The sequence below is a fragment of the Mauremys reevesii genome, linkage group 12 (genome assembly GCF_016161935.1).
Source record: "Mauremys reevesii isolate NIE-2019 linkage group 12, ASM1616193v1, whole genome shotgun sequence".
Lineage (NCBI taxonomy): Eukaryota > Metazoa > Chordata > Testudines > Geoemydidae > Mauremys > Mauremys reevesii.
Genome location: NC_052634.1, coordinates 46,673,057 through 46,691,548, shown reverse-complemented (window position 1 = coordinate 46,691,548; position 18,492 = coordinate 46,673,057). Strand labels below are relative to the sequence as shown.

The window sequence follows — 18,492 nt, the reverse complement described above, 5'->3', positions numbered from 1 at the left end:
AGAGACTGGGGATATCGCAGCAGCTGAAATGACCGTTTGGACAAGCACTCCCATCATGCAATCCGGGGTGGGTGTAACCATGCAAATGACATCAGCCCCAAAAGGCCTTGACACGGGCTGGGAGAGTAGTCACCCTGACTTTTGGGAGCGTAGGCGGTTGCCCCGGCAGCGCCTCTGCCGCGTGTTCTACATACTCTGCTTTCTCTTCAGTTCGTATAAATCTTTCGCCTTTTACTAAAGATTTCCGTGGAGAGGAATGTTTATGAGTTTGTACCCAATTTTTTAAGGCTTTGCTTTGGCAAGGCTGTTGCCTGTTGTGAGAAAAACAGAAGAGTGCTCCCTGAGCTGGTGTCACTGGCTGAAGCTTTTCTATAGTAGGAAAAATGTATAGTAGGGGGCACCTGGCATTGGCTCCTGTCAGCAGACAGGATACTGGGCTAGGTCTTTAACTTGGACGGGTAGCTGGGAACACGGTAAATCAGACAGAACCCGTTCGACACACCTCTTCATTTCCTTGTTATTGCCTGACTCCTTTAATTCTTTTCCTTTTCCTTATTTCCCAGCAGACCGACTAGCCACCAGATTTGGGTGCTAGCAGAGGGACCTGACGAGCTCCTTCTTTTCGGCAGCATTGAACATGCCAGGGCACAGTCAGATTCTGGATTCTCATCTGAATGTAACGCCTAGCTCTCACCTTTATTTCTGTTTCTTAGCTCTTTTGGGCCATCGATCTTTGGTCTGACCCGTGGGATCCCTGCATTAGGAGAGATGGCTAATTAATGAGCCCATAAACCTTGGAAATCAAATGAAACCTGAAGTCCGTAGAAGACCTCGAAAGGCTCTTGGGGGGTGGAGTGCGAGCTGAGGAAGAGTTCCCTGCACAGCTTACCTCTCCATTCTCGTTTTCCTGTCCTGAGCGGAAAAGCCAGGAAGCAGCTCCGGGTAGGGAGGGGATACCATATGTGTGCAGTGGTTAGACAGGAAACAGCGAGGAACTGGACTCATATGGAGTGAAACTGTAAGCATCTTCTGTATGCCTGATGACTGCAGGTTTGAGAGAGTTATGTGGGAAGTGGAGGCTTTTGGTGGGCTTTCAGAGGAAATGTAATGGAAAGGCAGCCGAAAGTGGAATCCCAGGTTTTTAAACAATCCTCCACTAACACACCAAACAGCTCAGGTCTAGTTACTCATTGAAAATTAGAATAAAGTTACAGCAAGATTTCATCATAAATGAAGTCAAACCCTAAAGATTTCAGAACACAACTGCTACAAGGAGCCACGAGGGAAGCAATACAAAGTCAACCTTGTCTCAGAGAAAGGCAGCTAAACAATTTCTCTTTTTTAAAGCAGCATAATCTCCCCAAATGGAAGGGCACTGTTCCCGGAGACGGGTCCTGGAGAGGGTTTTCCTCGTTGGTGCCAGCCATCCACCTCCCCGAAAGGCGGGAGCTAGGTCGACGGAAGAATTCTTCCGACCAAAGCGCGGACTGACGTAGCCGCGCCGATTTACGTTCCCAGTGCAGCCCAGGCCCGAGGGTCGGTGCGTGCTGAACAGTTAAGTCAAAACAGCTCCGTCCGTCAGAGGTGTGCAAAAGGGAAAACCCGCTCCTGGGCAACGCGGCCATGCCGCCCTAACCCCCAGCGTAGCTAAGGGCATTCGTGAAGGCGGTGGGTGGGCCTAAAGCAACGGAAAGCCCTCCTCCAGCATGGGGTTGTGACAGCCTAGTCTCCGTAGCACAGACAGGGTGGCCACTAAGAGACAGGAACAGACAGCGAAAGCCAAAGTGGCCCCAGGGCAGGGGGCGAGGCTGCCTGTTGGACGAGCGGACCAGGTGGGACAGGCGTTTTGGACAGGCCATCCTCCCGGCAAAGGAGAAAGAGCCTGAGAAAGAGGGCCGGGCAAGAAGGTACAAGCAGCCAAAGAAAACACCAGTCCAAGCCCCCCCAAAAGCAGACTGGAGAGCAGACCAGCTGCAAAAGAGTAGGGAAAACCAAGAGCACACAGAGCCTTATAAGACCCCAGTAAAGTTTAAGAGCTGAGCTTTGCTTACAAGGAGGAACAACAAAGATACTTAGAAGTACAGGGCCTGTAGAAAAGAGCACTCCCAAAGACCCAGAATAACAACTGCTTTCCTAAGAAGCTGCTTTGCAGTGCACTAAGCCTAAACAGCCCACTGTCAGTTGTCTGTTGTTCAAACCAATCAGCAGGGGAGAGCGCAAACGCAGTCCCCCACTACCACAAATTATGCAGTCGAGTTTCCCGCATTTGGGGAAATCGCAGGGGTCAGCACACCCGCAGTGCAATGGATGAGCCTCACCCTGGGAAAACCACCTTCGTGATCATGGTATCTCCCCTGCCAGGTAAGTATGAGTTCCTGCTGCCCGGCCGCCGCCCGGCCGCGCTCGCCCCACACGTCTAACACACGGGGCGGACCGCCGCGCCCCCACCGACGGCCTCGCCCACACCGGCCCCCACTGCCAACAGCTGCCCCGACGCGGCCCCCGGAGACCGTCCCTTCCCCACCCCGAGCTCCCGGTGCCAAAGTCGGGCCCTGCCTGGCAGCCTGCGTCCGCTCCCACGATTCTCTGCTCGCGCACAGATCTGCATACCTGCTCACGCGGCTCCGCCCCTCCGCTCGGGCCCCTCCCCCTGCCCGCCCAGGCCGCCGCTCTTGCGTGCTCAGCTCTTTGAGCTCAGATGGGGTGTAGTGCTCAGATCGAGTGCGACAGACCTTAACTTTGCCATGTGAGGGTCATTCTATCCCCATTACCTGGCTTGCTTATTTATACCTATGACTGTCTTTAACTGTTGTATGCGTGATGTACCCTCACTGCTTGCTGAAGGTATCTTGAACTCACCCACAGTATACCCACATTGGGGACATTGCACACTGTATAAAAGTTATGTGCTGTCCAATACCAAAGTACTAGCATCCCCTATACTCTGTATGTCACCCTGATGACCAGTAACTGATGTTACAAACTCTCTGTATCCCTTCTGGCTGGGAAAGCATTATCTAAATTGTATCTATTCTTAAACATTTTCTAATAAACATTTCAAACTAAAATTGCCCTATGCTCTGTATGTCACCCCCGATGACCAATAGCTGACGTTTCAACTCTCTGTATCGTTCATTTTCAAATATTTTCTAATAAACTTTTAAATCTTGGCCTATCCAAGGCGGTGATCAAGTGTCTTGATGTTTTTGGTCTTTTGGCCTCGAGATGAAAACCTTGTCTGTGTCTTGGGAACCTTGAGGTAAAAAATTATCTAAGTTGTAGCGGGTCCCGTCCCGGGAAGCCAGGCCATCGGAGAGACGACGTGGCCCACCTGCTGCTAGGGAAAGAGTGCAGCTTGCATTTCGCTTCTCTCGCTCTCTCCCCACCGGAAGTTGGTCCAATACAAGAATGACCTCCCTGCCTTGTCTCACGTCAGTTTCTCCTCAGGGCAGAAGGTCGGGTGTTGTCAGCCACTCTCCAGAAACTGGACGGCCACTCGATCCCTTTTGTTACCTGCCAAGTGAGGCTGAGTGCACTGGCAGGCAGCGCCGTTTGAAGAAGTGGAAGATTGGACAAATGACCAGGGAGGAGTATAAAAATATTGCTCAGGCACGCAGGAGTGAAATCAGGAAGGGCAACTCACGCTTGGAGTTGCAGCTAGCAAGAGATGTTAAGAGTAACAACAAGAAGGGTTTCTTCAGGGATGTTAGCAACAAGAAGAAAGTCAAGGAAAGTGTGGGCCCCTTACAGAATGAGGGAGGCGACCTTGTGACAGAGGATGTGGAAAAAGCTAATGTACTCAATGCTTCCCCACCCTCCCCCTTCGTGATTTTGTCTTCACGAACAAAATCAGCTCCCAGACTGCTGCTCTGGGCAGCACAGCATGGAGAGGAGGTGACCAGCCCTCTGTGGAGAAAGAAGTGCTTCGGGACTATTTAGAAAAGCTGGATGAGCACAAATCCATGGGGCCGGATGCGCTGCATCCGAGGGTGCTAAAGGAGTTGGCGGGTGTGATTGCAGAGCCACTGGTCATTATCTTTGAAAATTCATGGCCATTGGGGGAGGTCCCAAATGACTGGGAAAAGGCTAATGTAGTGCCCATCTTTAAAAGAGGGAAGAAAGAAGGAGGATCCGGGGAACTACAGGCCAGTCAGCCTCACCTCAGTCCCTGGAAAAATCATGGAGCAGGTCCTCAAGGAATCAATTCTGAAGCACTTAGAGGAGAGGCAAGTGATCAGGAGCGGTCAGCATGGATTCAGCAAGGGCAAGTCACGCCTGACTAACCTAATTGCCTTCTGTGAGGAGAGAACTGGGTCTGTGGATGAGGGAAAAGCAATGGATGTGTTCTTCCTTGACTTTAGCAAAGTTTTTGATACGGTCTCCACAGTATTCTTGTCGGCAAGTTCAAGAAGTTTGGGCTGGATGAATGGACTATAAGGTGGACTATAAGCTGGCTAGGTCCTCGGGCTCAACGGGTAGTGATCAATGGCTCCACGTCTAATTGGCAGCCGGTCTCAAGCGGCGTGCCCCAAGGCTCGGTCCTGGGGCCGGTTGTGTACAATATCTTCGTTAAGGATCTGGAGGATGGTGTGGACTGCACTCTCAGCAAGTTTGCAGATGACGCTAAACTGGGAGGAGCGGTCGATACGCTGGAGGGTACGGATAGGCTACAGAGGACCTAGACAAATTGGAGGATTGGGCTGAAAGAAACCTGATGAGGTTCAACAAGGACAAGTGCCCGGTCCTGCACTTAGGACGGAAGAATCCCGTGCACTGCTCCAGACTAGGGACCGAATGGCTAGGCAGCAGTTCTGCAGAAAAGGACCTAGGGGTTACAGTGGACGAGAAGCTGGATATGAGTCGACAGCGTGCCCTTGTTGCCAAGAAGGCTAACGGCATTTTGGACTGTATACGTAGGGGCATTGCCAGCAGATCGAGGATGTGGTCGTTCCTTCTCTTCGACGTTGGTGAGGCCTCATCTGGAGTACCGTGTCCGGTTTTGGGCCCCACACTGCAAGAAGGATGTGGAAAAACTGAAAAGAGTCCAGCATAGGGCAACAAAAGTGATTAGGGGGCTGGAAGACATGATTTATGAGGAGAGGCTGAGGGAACTGGGATGGTTTAGTCTGCAGAAGAGAAGAATGAGGGGGGAGTTGATCGCTGCTTTCAACTACCTGAAAGGGGGTTCCAAAGAGGATGGATCTAGACTGTTCTCAGGGGCACCAGATGACAGAACGAGGAGCAATGGTCCCAAGTTGCGGTGGGGAAGGTTTAGGTTGGATCTTAGGAAAACCCTTTTCACTAGGAGGGTGGTGAAGCACTGGAATGGGTTCCTTAGGGAGGTGGTGGAATCTCCTTCCTGAGAGGTTTTTAAGGTCAGCCTTGACAAAGCCCTGGCTGGGATGATTTAGTTGGGGATTGGGTTGGACTAGATGACCTCCTGAGGTCCCTTCCAACCCTGATAGTCCATGATTTGAAGCTGTTCCCGTGTATCAAGGTGAGCTGCAGCTCAGCGAACCCCAAGGATCTGAGCGAGGCGAGCTACTTTGCAGCAGAGGCAGACCAAGCGGCAGGTACAACGCGGGGTCGCACTCGGCCGGCAGATAGAATCTCATGTGCGAGATCCCGGCTCCTGTTACTTTGCAAAGTGTGTGCGTTTGCTCGGGTTTTAGCTGTGGGCCAAGTGCCCTCTGGCTTCTCGTCCGGGCTCCGTCCTCCATGCGCCTGGGCATCAGCGGGACTGTCTCAGGAGAGCAGCTGCCCCATCCCAATCTCCGCCCAGCCGGGGAAGGAGCAGAGGCAGCCCGGAGAAAAGACTCCTTTGAGCGCCGGAGACGGCCGGAGCATCTTATTTGCATAGCCACAGTGCATTGCGTGCAGCGAAGCGAGTCCCTGGTCGAGGGGCTGGTTTTGCTCCCTGTGTCCCCGGTTCCGATGATCCAACTCGGGCTGCCAATCGGTTCAATTCCATTTCCTCTGAAAGCTAGCGGTGTAGCGGGCTGGGAGAGTCGTCACCCTGACTTTTGGGAGCGTAGGCGGTTGCCCCGGCAGCGCCTCTGCCACGAGTTCTACGTACTCTGCTTTCTCTTCAGTTCGTATAAATCTTTCGCCTTTTACTAAAGATTTCCGTGGAGAGGAACGTTGATGAGTTTGTAGCCAATTTTTTAAGGCTTTGCTTTGGCAAGGCTGTTGTCTGCTGTGAGAAAAACAGAAGAGTGCTCCCTGAGCTGGTGTCACTGGCTGAAGCTTTTCTATAGTATGAAAAAAGTATAGTAGGGGGCACCTGGCATTGGCTGCTGTCAGCAGACAGGATACTGGGCTAGGTCTTTAACTTGGACGGGTAGCTGGGAAGACAGTCAATCAGACAGAACCCGTTCAACAAACCTTTTCATTTCCTTGTTATTGCCTGACTCCTTTAATTCTTTTCCTTTTCCTTATTTCCCAGCAGACCGACTAGCCACCAGATTTGGGTGCTAGCAGAGGGACCTGACGAGCTCCTTCTTTTCGGCAGCGTTGAACATGCCAGGGCACAGTCAGATTCTGGATTCTCATCTGAATGTAACGCCTAGCTCTCACCTTTATTTCTGTATCTTAGCTCTTTTGGGCCATCGATCTTTGGTCTGACCCGTAGGATCCCTGCATTAGGAGAGATGGCTAATTAATGAGCCCATAAACCTTGGAAATCAAATGAAACCTGAAGTCTGAAGAAGACCTCGAAAGGCCCTTGGGGTGGAGTGCGAGCTGAGGAAGAGTTTCCTGCACAGCTTACCTCTCCATTCTCGTTTTCCTGTCCTGAGCGCAAAGCCAGGAAGCAGCTCCGGGTAGGGAGGGGATACCATATGTGTGCAGTGGTTAGACAGGAAACAGCAAGGAACTGGACTCGTATGGAGTGAAACTGTAAGCATCTTCTGTATGCCTGATGACTGCAGGTTTGAGAGAGTTATGTGGGAAGTGGAGGCTTTCGGTGGGCTTTCAGAGGAAATGTAATGGAAAGGCAGCCAAAGTGGAATCCCAGGTTTTTAAACAATCCTCCACTAACACGCCAAACAGCTCAGGTCTAGTTACTCATTGAAAATTAGAATAAAGTTACAGCAAGATTTCATCATAAATGAAGTCAAACCCTAAAGATTTCAGAACACAACTGCTATAAGGAGCCACGAGGGAAGCAATACAAAGTCAACCTTGCCTCAGAGAAAGGCAGTTAAACAATTTCTCTTTTTTAAAGCAGCATAATCTCCCCAAACGGAAGGGCACTGTTCCCGGAGAAGGGTCCTGGAGAGGGTTTTCCTCGTTGGTGCCGGCCATCCACCTCCCCGAAAGGCGGGAGCTAGGTGGACGGAAGAATTCTTCCGACCAAGGCGCGGACTGATGTAGCCGCGCCGATTTACGTTCCCCGTGCAGCCCAGGCCCGAGGGTCGGTGCGTGCTGAACAGTTAAGTCAAAACAGCTCCGTCCGTCAGAGGTGTGCAAAAGGGAAAACCCGCTCCTGGGCGACACGGCCACGCCGCCCTAACCCGCAGCGTAGCTAAAGGGCATTCGGGCAGGCGGTGGGTGGGCCTCAAGCGACGGAAAGCCCTCCTCCAGCATGGGGTTGTGACAGCCTAGTCTCCGTAGCACAGACAGGGTGGCCACCAAGAGACAGGAACAGACAGCGAAAGCCAAAGCGGCCCCAGGGCAGGGGGCGAAGCTGCCTGTTGGACGAGGAGACCAGGTGGGACAGGCGTTTTGGACAGGCCGTCCTCCCGTCAAAGGAGGAAGAGCCCGAGAAGAAGGGCCGGGCAAGAAGCTACAAGCAGGGAAAGAAGCAGAGCAGGCAGGTCCCCATAGAGCCAAGGAAGGCACCGGTCCAAGCCCCCCAAAAGCAGACTAGAGAGCAGATCAGCTGCAAAAGACCAGGGAAAGCCAAGAACACAGAGAGACCCAAGTAAAGTTTCAGAGCTGAGCTTTGCTTACAAGGAGGAACGTGTGACAAAGATACCTAGAAGTACAGGGCCTGTGGAAAAGAGCACTCCCAAAGGCCCAGAATAACAACTGCTTTCCTAAGAAGCTGCTTTGCAGTGCACTAAGCCTAAACAGCCCACTGTCAGTTGTCTGTTGTTCAAACCAATCAGCAGGGGAGAGCGCGAACGCAGTCCCCCACTACCACAAATTATGCAGTCGAGTTTCCCGCATTTGGGAAATCGCAGGGGTCAGCACACCCGCAGTGCAATGGATGAGCCTCACCCTGGGAAAACCACCTTCGTGATCATGGTATCTCCCTGCCAGGTAAGTATGAGTTCCTGCTGCCCGCCGCCCGCCCCGCTCGCCCCACACTTATAACACACGGGCGGACCGCGCGCCCCACCGACGGCCTCGCCCACACCGGCCCCCACTGCCGACAGCTGCCCCGACGCGGCCCCCGGAGACCGTCCCTTCCCCACCCCGAGCTCCCGGTGCCAAAGTCGGGCCCTGCCTGGCAGCCTGCGTCCGCTCCCACGATTCTCTGCTCGCACACAGATCTGCATAACTGCTCACGCGGCTCCGCCCCTCCGCTCAGGCCCTCCCCTGCCCGCCCAGGCCGCTGCTCTTGCGTGCTCAGCTCTTTGAGCTCAGATGGGGTGTAGTGCTCAGATCGAGTGCGACAGACCTTAACTTTGCCATGTGAGGGTCATTCTATCCCCATTACCTGGCTTGCTTATTTATACCTATGACTGTCTTTAACTGTTGTATGCGTGATGTACCCTCACTGCTTGCTGAAGGTATCTTGAACTCACCCACAGTATACCCCACATTGGGGACATTGCACACTGTATAAAAGTTATGTGCTGTCCAATACCAAAGTACTAGCATCCCCCTATACTCTGTATGTCACCCTGATGACCAGTAACTGATGTTACAAACTCTCTGTACCCCTTCTGGCTGGGAAAGCATTATCTAAATTGTATCTATTCTTAAACATTTTCTAATAAACATTTCAAACTAAAATTGCCCTATGCTCTGTATGTCACCCCCGATGACCAATAGCTGACGTTTCAACTCTCTGTATCGTTCATTTTCAAATATTTTCTAATAAACTTTTAAATCTTGGCCTATCCAAGGCGGTGATCAAGTGTCTTGATGTTTTTGGTCTTTTGGCCTCGAGATGAAAACCTTGTCTGTGTCTTGGGAACCTTGAGGTAAAAATTATCTAAGTTGTAGCGGGTCCCGTCCCGGGAAGCCAGGCCATCGGAGAGACGACGTGGCCCACCTGCTGCTAGGGAAAGAGTGCAGCTTGCATTTCGCTTCTCTCGCTCTCCCCACCGGAAGTTGGTCCAATACAAGAATGACCTCCCTGCCTTGTCTCACGTCAGTTTCTCCTCAGGGCAGAATGTCGGGTGTTGTCAGCCACTCTCCAGAAACTGGACGGCCACTCGATCCCTTTGTTACCTGCCAAGTGAGGCTGAGTGCACTGGCAGGCAGCGCCGCTTGAAGAAGTGGAAGATTGGACAAATGACCAGGAGGAGTATAAAAATATTGCTCAGGCACGCAGGAGTGAAATCAGGAAGGGCAACTCACGCTTGGAGTTGCAGCTAGCAAGAGATGTTAAGAGTAACAACAAGAAGGGTTTCTTCAGGGATGTTAGCAACAAGAAGAAAGTCAAGGAAAGTGTGGGCCCCTTACAGAATGAGGGAGGCGACCTTGTGACAGAGGATGTGGAAAAGCTAATGTACTCAATGCTTCCCACCCTCCCCTTCGTGATTTTATCTTCACGAACAAAATCAGCTCCCAGACTGCTGCTCTGGGCAGCACAGCATGGAGAGGAGGTGACCAGCCCTCTGTGGAGAAAGAAGTGCTTCGGGACTATTTAGAAAAGCTGGATGAGCACAAATCCATGGGGCCGGATGCGCTGCATCCGAGGGTGCTAAAGGAGTTGGCGGGTGTGATTGCAGAGCCACTGGTCATTATCTTTGAAAATTCATGGCCATTGGGAGGTCCCAAATGACTGGGAAAAGGCTAATGTAGTGCCCATCTTTAAAAGAGGGAAGAAAGAAGGAGGATCCGGGAACTACAGGCCAGTCAGCCTCACCTCAGTCCCTGGAAAAATCATGGAGCAGGTCCTCAAGGAATCAATTCTGAAGCACTTAGAGGAGAGGCAAGTGATCAGGAGCGGTCAGCATGGATTCAGCAAGGGCAAGTCACGCCTGACTAACCTAATTGCCTTCTGTGAGGAGAGAACTGGGTCTGTGGATGAGGGAAAAGCAATGGATGTGTTCTTCCTTGACTTTAGCAAAGTTTTTGATACGGTCTCCACAGTATTCTTGTCGGCAAGTTCAAGAAGTTTGGGCTGGATGAATGGACTATAAGGTGGACTATAAGCTGGCTAGGTCCTCGGGCTCAACGGGTAGTGATCAATGGCTCCACGTCTAATTGGCAGCCGGTCTCAAGCGGCGTGCCCCAAGGCTCGGTCCTGGGGCCGGTTGTGTACAATATCTTCGTTAAGGATCTGGAGGATGGTGTGGACTGCACTCTCAGCAAGTTTGCAGATGACGCTAAACTGGGAGGAGCGGTCGATACGCTGGAGGGTACGGATAGGCTACAGAGGGACCTAGACAAATTGGAGGATTGGGCTGAAAGAAACCTGATGAGGTTCAACAAGGACAAGTGCCCGGTCCTGCACTTAGGACGGAAGAATCCCGTGCACTGCTCCAGACTAGGGACCGAATGGCTAGGCAGCAGTTCTGCAGAAAAGGACCTAGGGGTTACAGTGGACGAGAAGCTGGATATGAGTCGACAGCGTGCCCTTGTTGCCAAGAAGGCTAACGGCATTTTGGACTGTATACGTAGGGGCATTGCCAGCAGATCGAGGATGTGGTCGTTCCTCTCTCTTCGACGTTGGTGAGGCCTCATCTGGAGTACCGTGTCCGGTTTTGGGCCCCACACTGCAAGAAGGATGTGGAAAAACTGAAAAGAGTCCAGCATAGGGCAACAAAAGTGATTAGGGGGCTGGAAGACATGATTTATGAGGAGAGGCTGAGGGAACTGGGATGGTTTAGTCTGCAGAAGAGAAGAATGAGGGGGGAGTTGATCGCTGCTTTCAACTACCTGAAAGGGGGTTCCAAAGAGGATGGATCTAGACTGTTCTCAGGGCACCAGATGACAGAACGAGGAGCAATGGTCCCAAGTTGCGGTGGGGAAGGTTTAGGTTGGATCTTAGGAAAACCCTTTTCACTAGGAGGGTGGTGAAGCACTGGAATGGGTTCCTTAGGGAGGTGGTGGAATCTCCTTCCTGAGAGGTTTTTAAGGTCAGCCTTGACAAAGCCCTGGCTGGGATGATTTAGTTGGGGATTGGGTTGGACTAGATGACCTCCTGAGGTCCCTTCCAACCCTGATAGTCCATGATTTGAAGCTGTTCCCGTGTATCAAGGTGAGCTGCAGCTCAGCGAACCCCAAGGATCTGAGCGAGGCGAGCTACTTTGCAGCAGAGGCAGACCAAGCAGCAGGTACAACGCGGGTCGCACTCGGCCGGCAGATAGAATCTCATGTGCGAGATCCCGGCTCCTGTTACTTTGCAAAGTGTGTGCGTTTGCTCGGTTTTAGCTGTGGGCCAAGTGCCCTCTGGCTTCTCGTCCGGCTCCGTCCTCCATGCGCCTGGGCATCAGCGGGACTGTCTCAGGAGAGCAGCTGCCCCATCCCAATCTCCGCCCAGCCGGGGAAGGAGCAGAGGCAGCCCGGAGAAAAGACTCCTTTGAGCGCCGGAGACGGCCGGAGCATCTTATTTGCATAGCCACAGTGCATTGCGTGCAGCGAAGCGAGTCCCTGGTCGAGGGGCTGGTTTTGCTCCCTGTGTCCCCGGTTCCGATGATCCAACTCGGGCTGCCAATCGGTTCAATTCCATTTCCTCTGAAAGCTAGCGGTGTAGCGGGCTGGGAGAGTCGTCACCCTGACTTTTGGGAGCGTAGGCGGTTGCCCCGGCAGCGCCTCTGCCACGAGTTCTACGTACTCTGCTTTCTCTTCAGTTCGTATAAATCTTTCGCCTTTTACTAAAGATTTCCGTGGAGAGGAACGTTGATGAGTTTGTAGCCAATTTTTTAAGGCTTTGCTTTGGCAAGGCTGTTGTCTGCTGTGAGAAAAACAGAAGAGTGCTCCCTGAGCTGGTGTCACTGGCTGAAGCTTTTCTATAGTATGAAAAAAGTATAGTAGGGGACACCTGGCATTGGCTGCTGTCAGCAGACAGGATACTGGGCTAGGTCTTTAACTTGGACGGGTAGCTGGGAAGACAGTCAATCAGACAGAACCCGTTCAACAAACCTTTTCATTTCCTTGTTATTGCCTGACTCCTTTAATTCTTTTCCTTTTCCTTATTTCCCAGCAGACCGACTAGCCACCAGATTTGGGTGCTAGCAGAGGGACCTGACGAGCTCCTTCTTTCGGCAGCGTTGAACATGCCAGGGCACAGTCAGATTCTGGATTCTCATCTGAATGTAACGCCTAGCTCTCACCTTTATTTCTGTTTCTTAGCTCTTTTGGGCCATCGATCTTTGGTCTGACCCGTAGGATCCCTGCATTAGGAGAGATGGCTAATTAATGAGCCCATAAACCTTGGAAATCAAATGAAACCTGAAGTCTGAAGAAGACCTCGAAAGGCCCTTGGGGGTGGAGTGAGCTGAGGAAGAGTTTCCTGCACAGCTTACCTCTCCATTCTCGTTTTCCTGTCCTGAGCGCAAAAGCCAGGAAGCAGCTCCGGGTAGGGAGGGGATACCATATGTGTGCAGTGGTTAGACAGGAAACAGCAAGGAACTGGACTCGTATGGAGTGAAACTGTAAGCATCTTCTGTATGCCTGATGACTGCAGGTTTGAGAGAGTTATGTGGGAAGTGGAGGCTTTCGGTGGGCTTTCAGAGGAAATGTAATGGAAAGGCAGCCGAAAGTGGAATCCCAGGTTTTTAAACAATCCTCCACTAACACGCCAAACAGCTCAGGTCTAGTTACTCATTGAAAATTAGAATAAAGTTACAGCAAGATTTCATCATAAATGAAGTCAAACCCTAAAGATTTCAGAACACAACTGCTATAAGGAGCCACGAGGGAAGCAATACAAAGTCAACCTTGCCTCAGAGAAAGGCAGTTAAACAATTTCTCTTTTTTAAAGCAGCATAATCTCCCCAAACGGAAGGGCACTGTTCCCGGAGAAGGGTCCTGGAGAGGGTTTTCCTCGTTGGTGCCGGCCATCCACCTCCCCGAAAGGCGGGAGCTAGGTGGACGGAAGAATTCTTCCGACCAAGGCGCGGACTGATGTAGCCGCCGACGACGTTCCCCGTGCAGCCCAGGCACGAGGGTCGGTGCGTGCTGAACAGTTAAGTCAAAACAGCTCCGTCCGTCAGAGGTGTGCAAAAGGGAAACCCGCTCCTGGGCGACACGGCCACGCCGCCCTAACCCGCAGCGTAGCTAAAGGGCATTCGGGCAGGCGGTGGGTGGGCCTCAAGCGACGGAAAGCCCTCCTCCAGCATGGGGTTGTGACAGCCTAGTCTCCGTAGCACAGACAGGGTGGCCACCAAGAGACAGGAACAGACAGCGAAAGCCAAAGCGGCCCCAGGGCAGGGGGCGAAGCTGCCTGTTGGACGAGGAGACCAGGTGGGACAGGCGTTTTGGACAGGCCGTCCTCCCGTCAAAGGAGGAAGAGCCCGAGAAGAAGGGCCGGGCAAGAAGCTACAAGCAGGGAAAGAAGCAGAGCAGGCAGGTCCCCATAGAGCCAAGGAAGGCACCGGTCCAAGCCCCCCAAAAGCAGACTAGAGAGCAGATCAGCTGCAAAAGACCAGGGAAAGCCAAGAACACAGAGAGACCCAAGTAAAGTTTCAGAGCTGAGCTTTGCTTACAAGGAGGAACGTGTGACAAAGATACCTAGAAGTACAGGGCCTGTGGAAAAGAGCACTCCCAAAGGCCCAGAATAACAACTGCTTTCCTAAGAAGCTGCTTTGCAGTGCACTAAGCCTAAACAGCCCACTGTCAGTTGTCTGTTGTTCAAACCAATCAGCAGGGGAGAGCGCGAACGCAGTCCCCCACTACCACAAATTATGCAGTCGAGTTTCCCGCATTTGGGGAAATCGCAGGGGTCAGCACACCCGCAGTGCAATGGATGAGCCTCACCCTGGGAAAACCACCTTCGTGATCATGGTATCTCCCCTGCCAGGTAAGTATGAGTTCCTGCTGCCCGGCCGCCGCCCGCCCTCGCTCGCCCCACACTTATAACACACGGGGCGGACCGCCGCGCCCCCACCGACGGCCTCGCCCACACCGGCCCCCACTGCCGACAGCTGCCCCGACGCGGCCCCCGGAGACCGTCCCTTCCCCACCCCGAGCTCCCGGTGCCAAAGTCGGGCCCTGCCTGGCAGCCTGCGTCCGCTCCCACGATTCTCTGCTCGCACACAGATCTGCATACCTGCTCACGCGGCTCCGCCCCTCCGCTCGGGCCCCTCCCCCTGCCCGCCCAGGCCGCTGCTCTTGCGTGCTCAGCTCTTTGAGCTCAGATGGGGTGTAGTGCTCAGATCGAGTGCGACAGACCTTAACTTTGCCATGTGAGGGTCATTCTATCCCCATTACCTGGCTTGCTTATTTATACCTATGACTGTCTTTAACTGTTGTATGCGTGATGTACCCTCACTGCTTGCTGAAGGTATCTTGAACTCACCCACAGTATACCCCACATTGGGGACATTGCACACTGTATAAAAGTTATGTGCTGTCCAATACCAAAGTACTAGCATCCCCCTATACTCTGTATGTCACCCCTGATGACCAGTAACTGATGTTACAAACTCTCTGTACCCCTTCTGGCTGGGAAAGCATTATCTAAATTGTATCTATTCTTAAACATTTTCTAATAAACATTTCAAACTAAAATTGCCCTATGCTCTGTATGTCACCCCCGATGACCAATAGCTGACGTTTCAACTCTCTGTATCGTTCATTTTCAAATATTTTCTAATAAACTTTTAAATCTTGGCCTATCCAAGGCGGTGATCAAGTGTCTTGATGTTTTTGGTCTTTTGGCCTCGAGATGAAAACCTTGTCTGTGTCTTGGGAACCTTGAGGTAAAAAATTATCTAAGTTGTAGCGGGTCCCGTCCCGGGAAGCCAGGCCATCGGAGAGACGACGTGGCCCACCTGCTGCTAGGGAAAGAGTGCAGCTTGCATTTCGCTTCTCTCTCGCTCTCTCCCCACCGGAAGTTGGTCCAATACAAGAATGACCTCCCCTGCCTTGTCTCACGTCAGTTTCTCCTCAGGGCAGAATGTCGGGTGTTGTCAGCCACTCTCCAGAAACTGGACGGCCACTCGATCCCTTTTGTTACCTGCCAAGTGAGGCTGAGTGCACTGGCAGGCAGCGCCGTTTGAAGAAGTGGAAGATTGGACAAATGACCAGGGAGGAGTATAAAAATATTGCTCAGGCACGCAGGAGTGAAATCAGGAAGGGCAACTCACGCTTGGAGTTGCAGCTAGCAAGAGATGTTAAGAGTAACAACAAGAAGGGTTTCTTCAGGGATGTTAGCAACAAGAAGAAAGTCAAGGAAAGTGTGGGCCCCTTACAGAATGAGGGAGGCGACCTTGTGACAGAGGATGTGGAAAAAGCTAATGTACTCAATGCTTCCCCACCCTCCCCCTTCGTGATTTTATCTTCACGAACAAAATCAGCTCCCAGACTGCTGCTCTGGGCAGCACAGCATGGAGAGGAGGTGACCAGCCCTCTGTGGAGAAAGAAGTGCTTCGGGACTATTTAGAAAAGCTGGATGAGCACAAATCCATGGGGCCGGATGCGCTGCATCCGAGGGTGCTAAAGGAGTTGGCGGGTGTGATTGCAGAGCCACTGGTCATTATCTTTGAAAATTCATGGCCATTGGGGGAGGTCCCAAATGACTGGGAAAAGGCTAATGTAGTGCCCATCTTTAAAAGAGGGAAGAAAGAAGGAGGATCCGGGGAACTACAGGCCAGTCAGCCTCACCTCAGTCCCTGGAAAAATCATGGAGCAGGTCCTCAAGGAATCAATTCTGAAGCACTTAGAGGAGAGGCAAGTGATCAGGAGCGGTCAGCATGGATTCAGCAAGGGCAAGTCACGCCTGACTAACCTAATTGCCTTCTGTGAGGAGAGAACTGGGTCTGTGGATGAGGGAAAAGCAATGGATGTGTTCTTCCTTGACTTTAGCAAAGTTTTTGATACGGTCCCACAGTATTCTTGTCGGCAAGTTCAAGAAGTTTGGGCTGGATGAATGGACTATAAGGTGGACTATAAGCTGGCTAGGTCCTCGGGCTCAACGGGTAGTGATCAATGGCTCCACGTCTAATTGGCAGCCGGTCTCAAGCGGCGTGCCCCAAGGCTCGGTCCTGGGGCCGGTTGTGTACAATATCTTCGTTAAGGATCTGGAGGATGGTGTGGACTGCACTCTCAGCAAGTTTGCAGATGACGCTAAACTGGGAGGAGCGGTCGATACGCTGGAGGGTACGGATAGGCTACAGAGGGACCTAGACAAATTGGAGGATTGGGCTGAAAGAAACCTGATGAGGTTCAACAAGGACAAGTGCCCGGTCCTGCACTTAGGACGGAAGAATCCCGTGCACTGCTCCAGACTAGGGACCGAATGGCTAGGCAGCAGTTCTGCAGAAAAGGACCTAGGGGTTACAGTGGACGAGAAGCTGGATATGAGTCGACAGCGTGCCCTTGTTGCCAAGAAGGCTAACGGCATTTTGGACTGTATACGTAGGGGCATTGCCAGCAGATCGAGGGATGTGGTCGTTCCCTTCTCTTCGACGTTGGTGAGGCCTCATCTGGAGTACCGTGTCCGGTTTTGGGCCCCACACTGCAAGAAGGATGTGGAAAACTGAAAAGAGTCCAGCATAGGGCAACAAAAGTGATTAGGGGCTGGAAGACATGATTTATGAGGAGAGGCTGAGGGAACTGGGATGGTTTAGTCTGCAGAAGAGAAGAATGAGGGGAGTTGATCGCTGCGTTCAACGACCTGAAAGGGGGTTCCAAAGAGGATGGATCTAGACCGTTCTCAGGGGCACCAGATGACAGAACGAGGAGCAATGGTCCCACGTTGCGGTGGGGAAGGTTTAGGTTGGATCTTAGGAAAACCCTTTTCACTAGGAGGGTGGTGAAGCACTGGAATGGGTTCCTTAGGAGGTGGTGGAATCTCCTTCCTGAGAGGTTTTTAAGGTCAGCCTTGACAAAGCCCTGGCTGGGATGATTTAGTTGGGGATTGGGTTGGACTAGATGACCTCCTGAGGTCCCTTCCAACCCTGATAGTCCATGATTTGAAGCTGTTCCGTGTATCAAGGTGAGCTGCAGCTCAGCGAACCCCAAGGATCTGAGCGAGGCGAGCTACTTTGCAGCAGAGGCAGACCAAGCAGCAGGTACAACGCGGGTCGCACCCGCCGGCAGATAGAATCTCATGTGCGAGATCCCGGCTCCTGTTACTTTGCAAAGTGTGTGCGTTTGCTCGGGTTTTAGCTGTGGGCCAAGTGCCCTCTGGCTTCTCGTCCGGCTCCGTCCTCCATGCGCCTGGGCATCAGCGGGACTGTCTCAGGAGAGCAGCTGCCCCATCCCAATCTCCGCCCAGCCGGGAAGGAGCAGAGGCAGCCCGGAGAAAAGACTCCTTTGAGCGCCGGAGACGGCCGGAGCATCTTATTTGCATAGCCACAGTGCATTGCGTGCAGCGGCGAGTCCCTGGTCGAGGGCTGGTTTTGCTCCCTGTGTCCCCGGTTCCGATGATCCAACTCGGGCTGCCAATCGGTTCAATTCCATTTCCTCTGAAAGCTAGCGGTGTAGCGGGCTGGGAGAGTCGTCACCCTGACTTTTGGGAGCGTAGGCGGTTGCCCGGCAGCGCCTCTGCCACGAGTTCTACGTACTCTGCTTTCTCTTCAGTTCGTATAAATCTTTCGCTTTTACTAAAGATTTCCGTGGAGAGGAACGTTGATGAGTTTGTAGCCAATTTTAAGGCTTTGCTTTGGCAAGGCTGTTGTCTGCTGTGAGAAAAACAGAAGAGTGCTCCTGAGCTGGTGTCACTGGCTGAAGCTTTTCTATAGTATGAAAAAGTATAGTAGGGGCACCTGGCATTGGCTGCTGTCAGCAGACAGGATACTGGGCTAGGTCTTTAACTTGGACGGGTAGCTGGGAAGACAGTCAATCAGACAGAACCCGTTCAACAAACCTTTTCATTTCCTTGTTATTGCCTGACTCCTTTAATTCTTTTCCTTTTCCTTATTTCCCAGCAGACCGACTAGCCACCAGATTTGGGTGCTAGCAGAGGGACCTGACGAGCTCCTTCTTTTCGGCAGCGTTGAACATGCCAGGGCACAGTCAGATTCTGGATTCTCATCTGAATGTAACGCCTAGCTCTCACCTTTATTTCTGTTTCTTAGCTCTTTGGGCCATCGATCTTTGGTCTGACCCGTAGGATCCCTGCATTAGGAGAGATGGCTAATTAATGAGCCTATAAACCTTGGAAATCAAATGAAACCTGAAGTCTGAAGAAGACCTCGAAAG

At 52.2% G+C, this 18,492-nt stretch overlaps 7 non-coding genes across 7 annotated transcripts; 4 read left to right on the top strand and 3 right to left on the bottom strand.

Annotated features, from left to right (window-relative positions):
- The first annotated feature begins 190 nt into the window (after window positions 1–190).
- Window positions 191–306, top strand: LOC120375959. The gene has a single exon (XR_005586890.1). It is a non-coding gene; the product is annotated as a U5 spliceosomal RNA (small nuclear RNA).
- Window positions 307–2,205: 1,899 nt separating this feature from the next.
- LOC120376137 lies at window positions 2,206–2,369 on the bottom strand. The gene has a single exon (XR_005587046.1). It is a non-coding gene; the product is annotated as a U1 spliceosomal RNA (small nuclear RNA).
- Window positions 2,370–6,072: 3,703 nt separating this feature from the next.
- On the top strand, window positions 6,073–6,188 carry LOC120375981. Its single transcript, XR_005586909.1, has one exon. It is a non-coding gene; the product is annotated as a U5 spliceosomal RNA (small nuclear RNA).
- Window positions 6,189–8,111: 1,923 nt separating this feature from the next.
- Window positions 8,112–8,273, bottom strand: LOC120376201. Its single transcript, XR_005587107.1, has one exon. It is a non-coding gene; the product is annotated as a U1 spliceosomal RNA (small nuclear RNA).
- Window positions 8,274–11,955: 3,682 nt separating this feature from the next.
- On the top strand, window positions 11,956–12,071 carry LOC120375980. The gene has a single exon (XR_005586908.1). It is a non-coding gene; the product is annotated as a U5 spliceosomal RNA (small nuclear RNA).
- A 1,919-nt stretch (window positions 12,072–13,990) lies between these two features.
- On the bottom strand, window positions 13,991–14,154 carry LOC120376132. Its single transcript, XR_005587041.1, has one exon. It is a non-coding gene; the product is annotated as a U1 spliceosomal RNA (small nuclear RNA).
- A 3,697-nt stretch (window positions 14,155–17,851) lies between these two features.
- LOC120376080 lies at window positions 17,852–17,964 on the top strand. The gene has a single exon (XR_005587002.1). It is a non-coding gene; the product is annotated as a U5 spliceosomal RNA (small nuclear RNA).
- Window positions 17,965–18,492: the final 528 nt, after the last annotated feature.